Source organism: Sceloporus occidentalis, unplaced genomic scaffold (genome assembly GCF_023333645.1).
Source record: "Sceloporus occidentalis isolate IW3139 unplaced genomic scaffold, rSceOcc1.0.p SCAF_19, whole genome shotgun sequence".
NCBI classification, from domain to species: Eukaryota; Metazoa; Chordata; class Lepidosauria; order Squamata; family Phrynosomatidae; genus Sceloporus; species Sceloporus occidentalis.
This window is the reverse complement of record NW_028316999.1, coordinates 12285513-12304146: the sequence shown is the minus strand read 5'-3', so window position 1 is coordinate 12304146 and position 18634 is coordinate 12285513. Positions and strand designations below refer to the sequence as shown.

The window sequence follows — 18634 nt, the reverse complement described above, 5'->3', positions numbered from 1 at the left end:
TAGTGTGGTGGTTGTATCAATGACAAGGAAGTTCTAGCAGCTAAGATGGTATGCTTCTCTGAAGAAGCGGGTTTTGAGATGTTTCTTGAATGCCGGGAGGGAGGGTGAATGCTGAAGGTTCCTTGGGAGTAGATTCCAGAGATATATGGCAGCTCGAGTGAAATCTTGTAGACGGGAAAAGGAAGAGGTGATAAGTAAGGAGGAGAGCCTTAGCCCATGGGAAGAACGTAGGGATCGAGTAGGAGAGTATTTGCTAATGAGGTCAGAAATGTATGGAGGGACCGTATTATGGATGGCCTTATATGTCAGTACCAGGATTTTAAATTTAATTCTAAAGGCAATTGGGAGCCAGTGGAGGGTTTCACAGAGTGGGGAAGCAGAAGAGGAGCGTCGTGTAAGGAAGATAAGCCTAGCAGCGACAGTTGAATGCCAACCAGAAGAGTGTTGCAGTAGCCAAGACGGGAAATGATAAGTGAATGAACCAGAGTTTTTGTGGATTCTTGGGTGAGGAATGGGCGGACACGAGAGATGTTTTTTAGGTGCAAGCGTCAGGATCTGGCGAGGGACCGAATGTGAGGGATGTAAGTTTGTTTTATTAGGGGTTAGCACTGGAGAAAAGGATAAAAGGTGGTGGTCAGACAGAGGGAAGGGGTAGATGGAGAAATCTGAAAGGGAGCATGATCTGGAGAAAACCAGATCAAGTGAGTGTCCCTCAGTGTGCGTCTATTGAGAGAGACCAGAGGAGGATGTCGGGGAGAGGAGTTTGGAGCTAGCAGAGTTGTTAGATATATCTAAAGGAATGTTAAAGTCACCCAGAATAAGGCAGGGGATATTAGGAAAGAGGAAGAAAGGGAGCCAGGCAGTCAAATAACTGTGAGGTAGGGCCTGGAGGGCGATATATGACAGCAATTTGAAGAGAGAGTGGAGAGAAAAGATGGATTGTGTGAACTTCAAAGGAACAGAATGAGAGGGAGGGAGGGCTTGGTATATGCTGGAAGGTGCAGTCAGGTGAGAGAAGGATGCCTACACCACCACCCTTTCTGCCATCAGGCCTAGGAGTGTGGCATCCTGTTATCTATGAAATCAAAGAGTATTTTGTGGGGGGAAAAAATCTGAGCTTTTGGCATACAAAGAGGAATTAATCCAGCCCCAAAATGCCTTACCAACGATTAATGCATATTAAAGTACATAGGACCTACTTGAATATTTTGGGGTTTTGTTTACGTGAAAGAAAAGGAATAAACACCTGCTGGAGACACTGCGGCTCCAGAGCTGTTCAATGGAACGCATCTCCAGCAAGGCAAAAAGCTCAGGGCGGGGAAACAGCGCAAACGAATTCTGATTAATCGCTCTATGCTTTTGCATAAAAAACAGGAAAATAATAGGCGACCCTCGGCTATCACAAACATCAAAAGACATATCGTGGCTAGAGTTTAACTTTAACCAATCTAGACCTTAGTTGGTTTTTCTCCACACTGTCCATCTCTCATTGTAGTGTAAAATAATTTAACCAACAAACTTTAAACAGAGTTTAAACACAGGTTTACTTTGAATCTACTTAAAATACATTCTGGGAACCTTTTATACCTTTCACTTTCCCCAAGTCCTACGTTTTGCAGTTCCATACACTAAAACATATGCCACGATGTTTCAAGATTACAGATTTAAGACATTAATATATGCGTCAAAAAACTTCAAGGGGCAGGGAAATGACTAGATAATGCTGCCTGTTCCACAGTGAGACAGATCTCAGCTTCCCTGAAGTAAACTAAATCACTAAAAAATTGCACTAATAAAACAATGTATCTCATTAGTTTATGAAACTGTTAGTATACGGTCAGCTGAGGAGAGTTCAAATATTCCAATATACTGATATGAATTTTGAAACAGCTGCCTCAGCGAAAAAGCTGCATGGGTAAATCAATGTCAGGTTTGAACAGTATCAATGTATCTATTACTTATACAGCTAAGCCTTTCTCCTAGCCGGTTTTGGTGGCTTCCACCCTGCATACACACATAAGCCGCAGAAATGAAGTCTTTCTGCGTGACACATTTTTTCTACTCTGCAATCTTGTGGTGTGGTGAAAATGTCATTAGGATGTAAGCCCCAAAAGGTAGACCGGCATGAACATACAGGCAACCTTGGGCAGGGCACCTAGATGGTAGGGGCACCTCTGCCAGGATGTCTGTTGGATTAGTAAGGCGGTATACACGAGGAGGCTCCAAAAGCAGAGTTAGCCACAATGGACTAAATGACCTGACTAAACTTTAATTGATCTTAATGGTGTAAAACCAAATAAACACACTGGACAAGTAAAGCAAAAACAAAACCTTATAGCAAGGGTATTTAACCCTCTCAATGCTGACCCAGTGAGTTTGTCAAGTTCTGTGAATAATAGACTTCAACCAACTTAGAATTATAAGAGGCAAATGAGCCCAATTTCCGAGTTGCTGAGATCCTTGCATACTGTTAAGGGATTTCTGCCAAAGCAATAATTGGGCATTCAGTACTGTTCTGGGATCTCCACCAACTTAAATTAGAAACATGTGTCTGTAATTTTACACTTTAGATACCTCTTTCTACAGTCCCTTTGGTCTAACTGCTGGTAAAGTGGTTTGGCTGCTCTCAAAGCAAACCCTTGTGGTTTCATTACGTGATATGGTCCTTACATGCATTTTGGCTCATACCCTTTATTATCTTTTAGTCAACCACTGAATTGTGCCACACAGATTTTTCTGACTACAACCAGATTTTATGACTTAAAGGGTATGTAATTTAATGTATGTATATATATATATATATATATATATATATATATATAGAGAGAGAGAGAGAGAGAGAGAGAGAGAGAGAAAAAGAGAGAGAAAGAGAGAGAGAGATAAATATATATAGATAGATAGATAGATAGATAGATAGATAGATAGATAGATAGATAGATAGTTTAATAAGCTTCTCATAACTGTTATGTCAGTTTATCTTAATAAAAAGCAAGGTGCCCCTCCCCCGTAGGTGCTGGCATGTGCCCTGCTCTCCCTGTCATGACAGCAGTGCTATTGTGACATCATCAGAGCATAATAACCTCGCACTGGGCGTGGAGCTTCAGTACTAGAGGAGACAGCAAGCTACTTGTAGTGACTGAACCTCCAGTAGTGCAAAAGATTAGTAAAGAGACTGACTTTTATTTCTTCATTTTGACCCATTTCTCCTCCTGCTTTTGTGATCGCTGAGTGAGGCAAGTCAGGGCAGATATTGTTGCAAAAAAACAACTGACAAGATGGGGACAACACTAGGTCCCTGGGAATGGATGTGTACCTGCTGCAAAACCACATGTGGCCTATGCCGGAGTACCTGCCCCTGCGCCTGTTCCTGCAACTGTCCTTGCTCCTGCAAGTGCCCCTGCAAGCGCAAGTGCCCCTGCGACTGCCCCTGCGACTGCCCGCGGGACTGCGACTGCCCCCGCGACTGCCCCTGTGACTGCTCCCGCAATTGCTTGTCAAACCTGTGCCCTGAAGAAGTGAAGGTCGAGGAAGTGAGCGCCGAGGATTACATTGACGAGGACAAAAAGGAGGTGAGAGCCCAACTCCGAGAGGACAATGCGGTGAAATCTTCTCTGAGGAGCTGTGGCGCCTTCACCTTTGGGTTGATTCTCACCGCCATGTATGCGGCCATCGTCCTCTTTGTGAAGAACTATAACCTGAAGTACTGCATCGTGTCCTCAGTGGTCATCTGCATCCTCCTCACCCTCGGCATGGCCTTCTTCATGAAGATGCGGGTCACAGTGTTCCTTATGCTGCCCCAGCTCTTCTCAATTGAGGGGAAGACCATCGTGCTCCTGGTCGCCTTCTCGCTGGCCTTACAGGGACCTGCAGCCAACACCTTGGAGAATTTCCGGCGCTCATCTGAGTCCGTGTCCTGCGGCGTGGAACTGGCCATGAACCAGACCAAGGAGCTCCTGGAAAAAGTTAAAAGGCCGTTAGTGAGTGCGCTGGATATTCTGAAGAACATCGGCCAGAGGCTGAAAGGGGTGGCCGATCGGGCCAGAAAGTTCTTCAAGACGGTGACAGACGGAGTGAAGCACATTGGACGCGTGCTGCGGAATGTGTGGCGTTTTATCGCCAATATCGGGGAGGTCTGTAACGAGGAACTGGAAGTTCCCTATCTAAAGTGCAGGAAAATATTTGACACGGCGCGGAATCAGTGCTTCCAGGTGATGTCATTCTTGTCATTCCTGTGCTACGTTGTGGACGCCTTCAAACCGCTGTGTGGACTGGCTAAAACCGTTACAATCCTATGCCTCCTGCCAAAGTATCTCCAGAAATATGTCCGAAAGCATGTGAAAAACCCCATCATCAACATGCTCCGCAACATCAAGGACAAGTTTGAGTTTAACGTGACGGTTATTCACGACTTCGACATAAACCTGAACTCCAGCAAGAGCATCAAGCAGGTGGCAGTCGGCATAATGAGCGAAGTGCAGAGCACACTGAACCCCTATCTGGATGTGCTCAGCATGTTCAGCTATTCAATGACATTTGTTTGCCTCTTCATCTACATCATGGCCGCTCGGTACCAGCGCAAGTACCTCTATGAAGATAACCACGACAATATCTACATAACACGGTCCTTCATAGAGCTGGACGTGATGAGAGCCAAGCAAGGGCGCAGAACCCTCCTGCCCCTTTCCGCCAGAGAGGCCTACAACTTCATCCTGCCAGGTTCGCTTTACCTGACCAAACGTGAGAGGAAGGGATATTCTTTTGACATCATCAACGTCTTCCGAAATGTTCTGGTGGTCGCATTCATGATGGTGATGGACTTCATCATCTACTGGGTGCTGGACATGGTGTATTACCTGCTGCAAGCGGACGTGGTTGCCAGAGCTCCGGTGACGTTCTCTGTGCTGATCAACGGCTCCGGTTATGCCAGCGAAATCTTCTCCAATGTGGTGTCTGCGTTTGACATCCTTCAGAGAGGGAACTTGACAGTTTTGTCAAAGAAATGCCTAGTGGCTCCGTCCGCCCCAGACTTTAAAGGATACATACTCATAGGCTCAATGTATGGCCTGTGCTTCCTCATTGCGATATTTGGCGTCTACATACGGAGGCTGCAGCGCGTAATCTGTGCCTATTATTACCCATCCCGGGAGCAGGAGCGCATCTGTTTTCTTTACAACAACTTGATAACCAAACGCACAAACATTGAGGACTCCTTGATCAGGAGCGTGAGGATGAATGCAGAGGACGGGGGGCACTCTAGCTTCCTGCAGGTCCTAGCGGCAAAACTCCCCGGGTGCCGCTGGTTTGCCCAGCTGTTGGGCACCAATGAGCAGTACTGCATGGCATGTGCCAAGATAATCACTGGCAGCGAGGGGCAGGACTGCCTGGCCTGCATCACCCCAGGCTGTAAAGGGATGTACTGCAGGGGCTGCTTTGAGATCCTTGATAACATCTGCACAATTTGTATGGCTCCACTGGCATACTCTGAGGCTATCGAAGAGGAGGTCGACTCCAGTGACGAAGAACAGGTCCACCTCTGGATCGATGCCATGAAAACCATGAAGGCTGAAGAGAAAGGAAAGAGGAAGAAGCTGAAAGAGTTTGTGAAGGATCGCCTCAAACAGGTTCTCCGTAGCCAGGGTAGCAGAGCAGCGTTAGGCGAGAAGCTCCTGGAGAAGTATAAGGAGGAGGTCCGTGGCAGGGAGGAAGATGAGAGCTCAGGAATCAGTGAGGCTGAATCCAGTGAGGACTCTGAAGATACAGATTTTGAATATCAGAACTCAACAGAGGTCACCGACTCTTCAGATTCTGAGGACCACACGGCCCCCCCATTCACAAAGTGGACAGAAGCACGAAGGAAGAGGGATCTGGTCACCCCCGCGCGGCAGAAGCCACCCAATAGGAGAGGGCGGCGGGCGGTGAAGAATGGAGGTGGAAACTAGAATGGAATTCAGAACTATACCCACCCCTTCTTCTACCTAAATTTCCTTTGTAATCCCTTCACCACCAAGTGAATCGGCTTGCATCCTGTTCCTGCTGCATAAAAGTCTGAGTGAACTTCAAGGCTTTTTTATATGGGCACATGGGAAAGAAGACACCGACACATCAAAGAAGCTGGACACTTTCTCTGGAGCTCTCAGTGAAGAAAACGCACAGCGTAGAGGGTTAAGATCAGAATTATGACCTTCAACGAATCCAGAAACTTTTAAGTGATCCAGATTTTGAACGTGGCAACCACCAAAAGTGTCGGCGTCCTTTTAGACAGTTTAGACCACTGTTTTTTGCGCCTTTCACTCTTAAATAAATTTTGACTTTGGCTTTGGGAAAACAAATAGCAGGTTTCTTTTAAGACATTTTAAATGTTCTTTTTTTTTTTTTTTTTTAAGAAAACTAACAAAAAAGGATTAATATTTCAGGTCTACTGTACGTATTCCTTTCAATATTTAATGTCCCCAGATGTCAGTCATTACTGCAAACTGAATGCCCAATCCATTCTTACGACAAGAAGCTAGCACTTTAGGTCAGTATTGCTGACAGTAGATCGTCTATACCTACTGAATATAGAACTAGACTGATGCATCATTTTCAAAGCCATTCGCATCTGGGAGGTATTTAGTTTTGCTGGCTTTAATCGCCAAATTCACAGGTTTCAGCATCTCTTTAAATTTTAATGCTACCGAAAAATATATAATGGGAAAACTAAAACGAAAATTACCCGAATGGTCAATTCCCGCATTCAGATTCAATGGTCATGTTGTAGTATAAGCTGCATAGCATAGTCCCAGATGTTTATGAGTACTAATGTGTACTGCTTCTATTTAAATTGTAGTAGATATGAACATAGGGCAGGGGTTGACAAATTTGTTTTGAATCTAGGAGCCAGCTAAAAAAGTTAGGAGCCAGGATTTTTTTAAACTAGAAGTTTTATTTTCAACAACAAAAATAACAGATATTAAATTTACACATATATATAATATCTATATAATATCTTATATAATATCTTAGTGTTTTTCACTTGGCTTTTTGTGGCCATGAACATGCCTTGTATTTTTTGAACTAAAGTACCAATGGTCCACAGCCTTTGCAGGATCAAACTTTTTCACTGATGGCCCATTCATGCTGATCATTAACAAATCACCTAAACTTTCTTCTTGCATTGATGATCTGAACTTATTTTTTATCAGGTTCATTAAGCTAAACCCTCTTTCACAACATGTGGTTGAGACAGGTAGCACAGACACAATGGATAACAAGTTTCCCAAAACTGGAAACCTCTCAGTATTGGAGAGTGCCAAATCCAGAAGCTCACTCAGTTTCTTTCCTTTTCCAAGGACCTTAAATTCATACCACTCATTTAGGAGTGTATGCATGCATTTGTCATGCATTTCAGGTGGCGATAGTTGTTTCTGAAAATGCTGAGCCAAAGCTGTAATGTCATCAACACCATAGTCTTGTAATGCTGTTCCTGATGGCCAGGCAAAGGTATCAAACACTGCAGTGGAGCTTTCAATACTCCTCCCACCCAGAAATCGCTCTTCCAGGTATTTAACAGCATGTTTAATCAAATTCTCTTTTTCCTGCTGGATTGATAAGGTCACAGTATTGCTGAGCCCATGTAACTGTACGTTTTGATACAGTCCTTTAAGTGATGTTCCTGTCACAAATCTCTCTTCATGCTGTTTTGGTGCATCTTTGAGTGATTTTAATGACGATACCGTGTTTTTCACATGCAACTCGATTGTGCTTAAGAAAAGTTCTTCCCTTTGAAATAAAAGGGAGAGGTTCTTAATAATTTCAAGGTAGTCAAGGAGAAAATTGAGCATATGTACAAATTTGAAATCCGTGAGTTTTCTCAACAAACCATGGGCAACTGCAGAAGCACTGTCTTTTTCTGCAGCAACACTTTCAAGGTGGACTGTCACACATTTCCAGTCTTTGACAAGTGCAGAAAGAGCACTGACTTTGCTGGCCACCCATCTTATGTTATGCAAGTACTGAAATTTCAGAATTTTATTCTGAAGATTTTCAGCCACCTGCTTCAGTTGCCGCATTCTCTTGGGTGAGTACTGGTAAAACTGGTACAGTTTCTTTAAAACAGAGTCAAGGTCATCAATGAATTTTGATTGTTTAACTGAGCTTAACACACTTAAATTTAACCTGTGTGCAACACAGTGAATGCCAATTACGTGGGTCAGGTTTTGGCGTATTTTCTGCACCAGTCCATTTTCAGCTCCAATCATGCTGGCAGCACCATCTGTACCAATGCCGATCAGGTGGCTTGAAGAAAGCCAGTCTAGGAGACCATGCATCTTCAGATCTTTAGTAATAGTTTCTAAGTACCCATCTGCAGTAGCCATATCAAGAGGTAGGACTGACAGAAAAACTTCTTTGACCCCATTGTTCTTGATATACCTGACATACAGTATTAGTTCCTCCACTCCTGCTTTGTCAGTTGATCCATCTAGCAGCAAACTAACATATTTTGCCTCTTTTAGCTCACAGATGAGTTCTTTCCTTATTAAAGCTGCAATATGTGAGATAAATTCTTTGCATCTCTTATCATTCGCATATTCCTCTCTCACAGCAACTCCTAATTTCCCTGTCAACTCTAACAATCCTTCAAAGTCTGTGTATGGCCTGTTGTTTTTTGCAATATAATAGGCCACATTAAATAAAACCTTCATATGGTTGAACATGCTTTCGTCCATTTTCTTCAAGCATGCAGCCAATGGTGTAGCTTCTGGAGCCAACAGTGCATGTTTGGCCTGTAAACATTTTTCATGCTGGAGAGACTTTCCATGCTTTTTGAAGGTCTCAAGTTTAAAAGGCCCTGAAAACCCTTTCACAGTTTTAGATGTTTGGTCAGCAATACCAGGGAAGGAGGCACAGACCTCGCATATGGCTATACCCGTGGTTTGGTCAAATTTAAGCCATGTGAGTTCCTTGCACCAGTCTTGCTTAAATTTCCTTTTTCCAGGATTTTGAGAGTGGCTTGTCGAAGGGGACTCTTCTGCTGGTTCCTTTTCTCTTGTGCTGTTTGTTTCTGCAGTATCCAGTTCCACTGCACTTTCCAAAGATGAGGTGTTTGCAAAGAAATTTGTCATTCGCAGTTGCTTTGTAGTCTCTGGCATCCCAGCTTTTCTTGTACGCTTCATTTTTTCTGAATCCATTAACAAAGATATTTGCATTTTAGTATACACGTTATTACTAAATAACCGTATTTGCTCAATTATAAGACAAGGTTTTTTTCCAGAATACCCCTAGTCATATAATTGAGGTCATCTTAGGCATTTAAGCAAGCATGGGATAGGCATAAGGCCAAGCTAGATATAAGATAAGGGCAGGTACAAAAGGAAAGTACTCAGAGGTTGGGTAGACTGGATGGGCCTCCAGAAATGCTTTTTAACCTCCTTTATGCCACTCTGCCTCCAGATATGACTTTTTTACCTCCTTTATGCCATGCTGCCTCCAGGGATGCCTTTTAACCCTCTATATGCCACTCTGCCTCCAGAAATGCCTTATACCCCCTATATGCCACTCTGCCCCATGATATGCCTATTAATCCCCTTAATGCCACGCTGCCTCCAGATATGCCTTTGAACCTCCTTTATGCCAATCTGCCTCCAGGGATGACTTTTAACCCACTATAGGCCACCCTGCCTCCAGAAATGCCTTATACCCCCTATATGCCACTCTGCCCCATGATATGCCTATTAATGCCACGCTGCCTCCAGATATGCCTTTGAACCTCCTTTATGCCACTCTGCCTCCAGGGATGACTTTTAACCCACTATAGGCCACTCTGCCTCCAGAAATGCCTTATATCCCCCTATATGCCACTCTGCCCCATAATATGCCTTTTAACCCCCCTTTAATACCATGCTGCCTCTAGATATGTGTTTTAACCCCCTTTATGCCACTCTGCCTCCAGGGATGACTTTTAACCCACTATATGCCACTCTGCCTCCAGAAATGCCTTATATCCCCCTATATGCCACTCTGCCCCATAATATGCCTTTTAACCCCCCTTTAATACCATGCTGCCTCTAGATATGTGTTTTAACCCCCTTTATGCCACTCTGCCTCCAGGGATTACTTTTAACCCACTATATGCCACTCTGCCTCCAGAAATGCCTTATATCCCCCTATATGCCACTCTGCCCCATGATATGCCTTTTAACCCCCTTAATACCATGCTGCCTCTAGGGATGACTTTTAACTTACCATATGCCACTCTGCCTCCAGAAATGCCTTATATCCCCCTATATGTCACTCTGCCCCATGATATGCCTTTTAACCCCCTATATGCCATAGTGGCATATAGGGGTAAAAGGCATTTCTGGAGGCATAGGGCACAGTGGCATATAGAGGGTTAAAAGGTATATCATGGGGCACAGTTGCATAAATTTGGATGTGTGTAAATTAAATAAACACAAGCACAAATAATATATTGAAATAAAATCTTTTATTTATTTTTTAACATTTTTACAATTACCCTGCAGTTGCACAGTGCTGTCTGAAGAGTGTTCTAGTCCTGCGCACGCTCTTTCCAGGGAGACTAGATCGCGCATGCGTGCCGCGCGATAGGTCACGTGACGATATCGCGTACCGTCGTCACGTAACGTCGCTTCTCCGGCTTCGTTTCCATTCGGGATCGTCGGAATCTTCAGGTACAACGTTCGTTGTTGTACCGCGGTGCAAACTTTGACAGGCTGACAACTCCTGGGCGCCAGGAGAAAAATCTCAGTCGCCATGGCGACCTGGCGCCCGGGATTTGTCGAGCCCTGACATAGGGATAAAAAAAAAAAGATGGGGTGCAAGTCACATTTTACCACTATAGCTCATTCCCCATTATTATTATTATTATTATTATTATTAACTAAAACGAAAATTACCCGAATGGTCAATTCCCGCATTCAGATTCAATGGTCATGTTGTAGTATAAGCTGCATAGCATAGTCCCAGATGTTTATGAGTACTAATGTGTACTGCTTCTATTTAAATTGTAGTAGATATGAACATAGGGATAAAAAAAAAAGATGGGGTGCAAGTCACATTTTACCACTATAGCTCATTCCCCATTATTATTATTATTATTATTATTATCTTTTATTTATATAGCGCCAACAGTTTACGCAGCGCTTAATACAGTACATGAATTCAAGGGAAATGACAAGACAAGAATTGACAGAGAGAGCCCTGCTCGCAAGCTTACAATCTTGAGGGAATGGGGTGACAAACATAAGGCACAGAGAAAGGGTGAGAGGTAGTGTGGTGGTTGTATCAATGACAAGGAAGTTCTAGCAGCTAAGATGGTATGCTTCTCTGAAGAAGTGGGTTTTGAGATGTTTCTTGAATGTCGGGAGGGAGGGTGAATGCTGAAGGTTCCTTGGGAGTAGATTCCAGAGATATATGGCAGCTCGAGTGAAATCTTGTAGACGGGAAAAGGAAGAGGTGATAAGTAAGGAGGAGAGCCTTAGCCCATAGGAAGAACGTAGGGATCGAGTAGGAGAGTATTTGCTAATGAGGTCAGAAATGTATGGAGGGACCGTATTATAAATGGCCTTATATGTCAGTACCAGGATTTTAAATTTAATTCTAAAGGCAATTGGGAGCCAGTGGAGGGTTTCACAGAGTGGGGAAGCAGAAGAGGAGCGTCGTGCAAGGAAGATAAGCCTAGCAGCGACAGTTGAATGCCAACCAGAAGAGTGTTGCAGTAGCCAAGACGGGAAATGATAAGTGAATGAACCAGAGTTTTTGTGGATTCTTGGGTGAGGAATGGGCGGACACGAGAGATGTTTTTTAGGTGCAAGCGTCAGGATCTGGCGAGGGACCGAATGTGAGGGATGTAAGTTTGTTTTATTAGGGGTTAGCACTGGAGAAAAGGATAAAAGGTGGTGGTCAGACAGAGGGAAGGGGTAGATGGAGAAATCTGAAAGGGAGCATGATCTGGAGAAAACCAGATCAAGTGAGTGTCCCTCAGTGTGCGTCTATTGAGAGAGACCAGAGGAGGATGTCGGGGAGAGGAGTTTGGAGCTAGCAGAGTTGTTAGATATATCTAAAGGAATGTTAAAGTCACCCAGAATAAGGCAGGGGATATTAGGAAAGAGGAAGAAAGGGAGCCAGGCAGTCAAATAACTGTGAGGTAGGGCCTGGAGGGCGATATATGACAGCAATTTGAAGAGAGAGTGGAGAGAAAAGATGGATTGTGTGAACTTCAAAGGAACAGAATGAGAGGGAGGGAGGGCTTGGTATATGCTGGAAGGTGCAGTCAGGTGAGAGAAGGATGCCTACACCACCACCCTTTCTGCCATCAGGCCTAGGAGTGTGGCATCCTGTTATCTATGAAATCAAAGAGTATTTTGTGGGGGGAAAAAATCTGAGCTTTTGGCATACAAAGAGGAATTAATCCAGCCCCAAAATGCCTTACCAACGATTAATGCATATTAAAGTACATAGGACCTACTTGAATATTTTGGGGTTTTGTTTACGTGAAAGAAAAGGAATAAACACCTGCTGGAGACACTGCGGCTCCAGAGCTGTTCAATGGAACGCATCTCCAGCAAGGCAAAAAGCTCAGGGCGGGGAAACAGCGCAAACGAATTCTGATTAATCGCTCTATGCTTTTGCATAAAAAACAGGAAAATAATAGGCGACCCTCGGCTATCACAAACATCAAAAGACATATCGTGGCTAGAGTTTAACTTTAACCAATCTAGACCTTAGTTGGTTTTTCTCCACACTGTCCATCTCTCATTGTAGTGTAAAATAATTTAACCAACAAACTTTAAACAGAGTTTAAACACAGGTTTACTTTGAATCTACTTAAAATACATTCTGGGAACCTTTTATACCTTTCACTTTCCCCAAGTCCTACGTTTTGCAGTTCCATACACTAAAACATATGCCACGATGTTTCAAGATTACAGATTTAAGACATTAATATATGCGTCAAAAAACTTCAAGGGGCAGGGAAATGACTAGATAATGCTGCCTGTTCCACAGTGAGACAGATCTCAGCTTCCCTGAAGTAAACTAAATCACTAAAAAATTGCACTAATAAAACAATGTATCTCATTAGTTTATGAAACTGTTAGTATACGGTCAGCTGAGGAGAGTTCAAATATTCCAATATACTGATATGAATTTTGAAACAGCTGCCTCAGCGAAAAAGCTGCATGGGTAAATCAATGTCAGGTTTGAACAGTATCAATGTATCTATTACTTATACAGCTAAGCCATTCTCCTAGCAGGTTTTGGTGGCTTCCACCCTGCATACACACATAAGCCGCAGAAATGAAGTCTTTCTGCGTGACACATTTTTTCTACTCTGCAATCTTGTGGTGTGGTGAAAATGTCATTAGGATGTAAGCCCCAAAAGGTAGACCGGCATGAACATACAGGCAACCTTGGGCAGGGCACCTAGATGGTAGGGGCACCTCTGCCAGGATGTCTGTTGGATTAGTAAGGCGGTATACACGAGGAGGCTCCAAAAGCAGAGTTAGCCACAATGGACTAAATGACCTGACTAAACTTTAATTGATCTTAATGGTGTAAAACCAAATAAACACACTGGACAAGTAAAGCAAAAACAAAACCTTATAGCAAGGGTATTTAACCCTCTCAATGCTGACCCAGTGAGTTTGTCAAGTTCTGTGAATAATAGACTTCAACCAACTTAGAATTATAAGAGGCAAATGAGCCCAATTTCCGAGTTGCTGAGATCCTTGCATACTGTTAAGGGATTTCTGCCAAAGCAATAATTGGGCATTCAGTACTGTTCTGGGATCTCCACCAACTTAAATTAGAAACATGTGTCTGTAATTTTACACTTTAGATACCTCTTTCTACAGTCCCTTTGGTCTAACTGCTGGTAAAGTGGTTTGGCTGCTCTCAAAGCAAACCCTTGTGGTTTCATTACGTGATATGGTCCTTACATGCATTTTGGCTCATACCCTTTATTATCTTTTAGTCAACCACTGAATTGTGCCACACAGATTTTTCTGACTACAACCAGATTTTATGACTTAAAGGGTATGTAATTTAATGTATGTATATATATATATATATATATATATATATATATATATAGAGAGAGAGAGAGAGAGAGAGAAAGAGAGAGAGAAAGAGAGAGAGAGATAAATATATATATATATATAGATAGATAGATAGATAGATAGATAGATAGATAGATAGTTTAATAAGCTTCTCATAACTGTTATGTCAGTTTATCTTAATAAAAAGCAAGGTGCCCCTCCCCCGTAGGTGCTGGCATGTGCCCTGCTCTCCCTGTCATGACAGCAGTGCTATTGTGACATCATCAGAGCATAATAACCTCGCACTGGGCGTGGAGCTTCAGTACTAGAGGAGACAGCAAGCTACTTGTAGTGACTGAACCTCCAGTAGTGCAAAAGATTAGTAAAGAGACTGACTTTTATTTCTTAATTTTGACCCATTTCTCCTCCTGCTTTTGTGATCGCTGAGTGAGGCAAGTCAGGGCAGATATTGTTGCAAAAAAACAACTGACAAGATGGGGACAACACTAGGTCCCTGGGAATGGATGTGTACCTGCTGCAAAACCACATGTGGCCTATGCCGGAGTACCTGCCCCTGCGCCTGTTCCTGCAACTGTCCTTGCTCCTGCAAGTGCCCCTGCAAGCGCAAGTGCCCCTGCGACTGCCCCTGCGACTGCCCGCGGGACTGCGACTGCCCCCGCGACTGCCCCTGTGACTGCTCCCGCAATTGCTTGTCAAACCTGTGCCCTGAAGAAGTGAAGGTCGAGGAAGTGAGCGCCGAGGATTACATTGACGAGGACAAAAAGGAGGTGAGAGCCCAACTCCGAGAGGACAATGCGGTGAAATCTTCTCTGAGGAGCTGTGGCGCCTTCACCTTTGGGTTGATTCTCACCGCCATGTATGCGGCCATCGTCCTCTTTGTGAAGAACTATAACCTGAAGTACTGCATCGTGTCCTCAGTGGTCATCTGCATCCTCCTCACCCTCGGCATGGCCTTCTTCATGAAGATGCGGGTCACAGTGTTCCTTATGCTGCCCCAGCTCTTCTCAATTGAGGGGAAGACCATCGTGCTCCTGGTCGCCTTCTCGCTGGCCTTACAGGGACCTGCAGCCAACACCTTGGAGAATTTCCGGCGCTCATCTGAGTCCGTGTCCTGCGGCGTGGAACTGGCCATGAACCAGACCAAGGAGCTCCTGGAAAAAGTTAAAAGGCCGTTAGTGAGTGCGCTGGATATTCTGAAGAACATCGGCCAGAGGCTGAAAGGGGTGGCCGATCGGGCCAGAAAGTTCTTCAAGACGGTGACAGACGGAGTGAAGCACATTGGACGCGTGCTGCGGAATGTGTGGCGTTTTATCGCCAATATCGGGGAGGTCTGTAACGAGGAACTGGAAGTTCCCTATCTAAAGTGCAGGAAAATATTTGACACGGCGCGGAATCAGTGCTTCCAGGTGATGTCATTCTTGTCATTCCTGTGCTACATTGTGGACGCCTTCAAACCGCTGTGTGGACTGGCTAAAACCGTTACAATCCTATGCCTCCTGCCAAAGTATCTCCAGAAATATGTCCGAAAGCATGTGAAAAACCCCATCATCAACATGCTCCGCAACATCAAGGACAAGTTTGAGTTTAACGTGACGGTTATTCACGACTTCGACATAAACCTGAACTCCAGCAAGAGCATCAAGCAGGTGGCAGTCGGCATAATGAGCGAAGTGCAGAGCACACTGAACCCCTATCTGGATGTGCTCAGCATGTTCAGCTATTCAATGACATTTGTTTGCCTCTTCATCTACATCATGGCCGCTCGGTACCAGCGCAAGTACCTCTATGAAGATAACCACGACAATATCTACATAACACGGTCCTTCATAGAGCTGGACGTGATGAGAGCCAAGCAAGGGCGCAGAACCCTCCTGCCCCTTTCCGCCAGAGAGGCCTACAACTTCATCCTGCCAGGTTCGCTTTACCTGACCAAACGTGAGAGGAAGGGATATTCTTTTGACATCATCAACGTCTTCCGAAATGTTCTGGTGGTCGCATTCATGATGGTGATGGACTTCATCATCTACTGGGTGCTGGACATGGTGTATTACCTGCTGCAAGCGGACGTGGTTGCCAGAGCTCCGGTGACGTTCTCTGTGCTGATCAACGGCTCCGGTTATGCCAGCGAAATCTTCTCCAATGTGGTGTCTGCGTTTGACATCCTTCAGAGAGGGAACTTGACAGTTTTGTCAAAGAAATGCCTAGTGGCTCCGTCCGCCCCAGACTTTAAAGGATACATACTCATAGGCTCAATGTATGGCCTGTGCTTCCTCATTGCGATATTTGGCGTCTACATACGGAGGCTGCAGCGCGTAATCTGTGCCTATTATTACCCATCCCGGGAGCAGGAGCGCATCTGTTTTCTTTACAACAACTTGATAACCAAACGCACAAACATTGAGGACTCCTTGATCAGGAGCGTGAGGATGAATGCAGAGGACGGGGGGCACTCTAGCTTCCTGCAGGTCCTAGCGGCAAAACTCCCCGGGTGCCGCTGGTTTGCCCAGCTGTTGGGCACCAATGAGCAGTACTGCATGGCATGTGCCAAGATAATCACTGGCAGCGAGGGGCAGGACTGCCTGGCCTGCATCACCCCAGGCTGTAAAGGGATGTACTGCAGGGGCTGCTTTGAGATCCTTGATAACATCTGCACAATTTGTATGGCTCCACTGGCATACTCTGAGGCTATCGAAGAGGAGGTCGACTCCAGTGACGAAGAACAGGTCCACCTCTGGATCGATGCCATGAAAACCATGAAGGCTGAAGAGAAAGGAAAGAGGAAGAAGCTGAAAGAGTTTGTGAAGGATCGCCTCAAACAGGTTCTCCGTAGCCAGGGTAGCAGAGCAGCGTTAGGCGAGAAGCTCCTGGAGAAGTATAAGGAGGAGGTCCGTGGCAGGGAGGAAGATGAGAGCTCAGGAATCAGTGAGGTTGAATCCAGTGAGGACTCTGAAGATACAGATTTTGAATATCAGAACTCAACAGAGGTCACCGACTCTTCAGATTCTGAGGACCACACGGCCCCCCCATTCACAAAGTGGACAGAAGCACGAAGGAAGAGGGATCTGGTCACCCCCGCGCGGCAGAAGCCACCCAATAGGAGAGGGCGGCGGGCGGTGAAGAATGGAGGTGGAAACTAGAATGGAATTCAGAACTATACCCACCCCTTCTTCTACCTAAATTTCCTTTGTAATCCCTTCACCACCAAGTGAATCGGCTTGCATCCTGTTCCTGCTGCATAAAAGTCTGAGTGAACTTCAAGGCTTTTTTATATGGGCACATGGGAAAGAAGACACCGACACATCAAAGAAGCTGGACACTTTCTCTGGAGCTCTCAGTGAAGAAAACGCACAGCGTAGAGGGTTAAGATCAGAATTATGACCTTCAACGAATCCAGAAACTTTTAAGTGATCCAGATTTTGAACGTGGCAACCACCAAAAGTGTCGGCGTCCTTTTAGACAGTTTAGACCACTGTTTTTTGCGCCTTTCACTCTTAAATAAATTTTGACTTTGGCTTTGGGAAAACAAATAGCAGGTTTCTTTTAAGACATTTTAAATGTTCTTTTTTTTTTTTTTTTTTTAAGAAAACTAACAAAAAAGGATTAATATTTCAGGTCTACTGTACGTATTCCTTTCAATATTTAATGTCCCCAGATGTCAGTCATTACTGCAAACTGAATGCCCAATCCATTCTTACGACAAGAAGCTAGCACTTTAGGTCAGTATTGCTGACAGTAGATCGTCTATACCTACTGAATATAGAACTAGACTGATGCATCATTTTCAAAGCCATTCGCATCTGGGAGGTATTTAGTTTTGCTGGCTTTAATCGCCAAATTCACAGGTTTCAGCATCTCTTTAAATTTTAATGCTACCGAAAAATATATAATGGGAAAACTAAAACGAAAATTACCCGAATGGTCAATTCCCGCATTCAGATTCAATGGTCATGTTGTAGTATAAGCTGCATAGCATAGTCCCAGATGTTTATGAGTACTAATGTGTACTGCTTCTATTTAAATTGTAGTAGATATGAACATAGGGATAAAAAAAAAAAGATGGGGTGCAAGTCACATTTTACCACTATAGCTCATTCCCCATTATTATTATTATTATTATTATCTTTTATTTATATAGCGCCAACAGTTTACGCAGCGCTTAATACAGTACATGAATTCAAGGGAAATGACAAGACAAGAATTGACAGAGAGAGCCCTGCTCGCAAGCTTACAATCTTGAGGGAATGGGGTGACAAACATAAGGCACAGAGAAAGGGTGAGAGGTAGTGTGGTGGTTGTATCAATGACAAGGAAGTTCTAGCAGCTAAGATGGTATGCTTCTCTGAAGAAGTGGGTTTTGAGATGTTTCTTGAATGTCGGGAGGGAGGGTGAATGCTGAAGGTTCCTTGGGAGTAGATTCCAGAGATATATGGCAGCTCGAGTGAAATCTTGTAGACGGGAAAAGGAAGAGGTGATAAGTAAGGAGGAGAGCCTTAGCCCATAGGAAGAACGTAGGGATCGAGTAGGAGAGTATTTGCTAATGAGGTCAGAAATGTATGGAGGGACCGTATTATGGATGGCCT

The 18634-nt window shown here is 44.3% G+C and overlaps 2 pseudogenes; both read left to right on the top strand.

The window, feature by feature from the left end:
- The first annotated feature begins 3275 nt into the window (after positions 1–3275).
- On the top strand, positions 3276–5939 carry LOC149302430 (DC-STAMP domain-containing protein 2 pseudogene; annotated as a pseudogene).
- Positions 5940–14527: 8588 nt separating this feature from the next.
- Positions 14528–17191, top strand: LOC149302429 (DC-STAMP domain-containing protein 2 pseudogene; annotated as a pseudogene).
- Positions 17192–18634: the final 1443 nt, after the last annotated feature.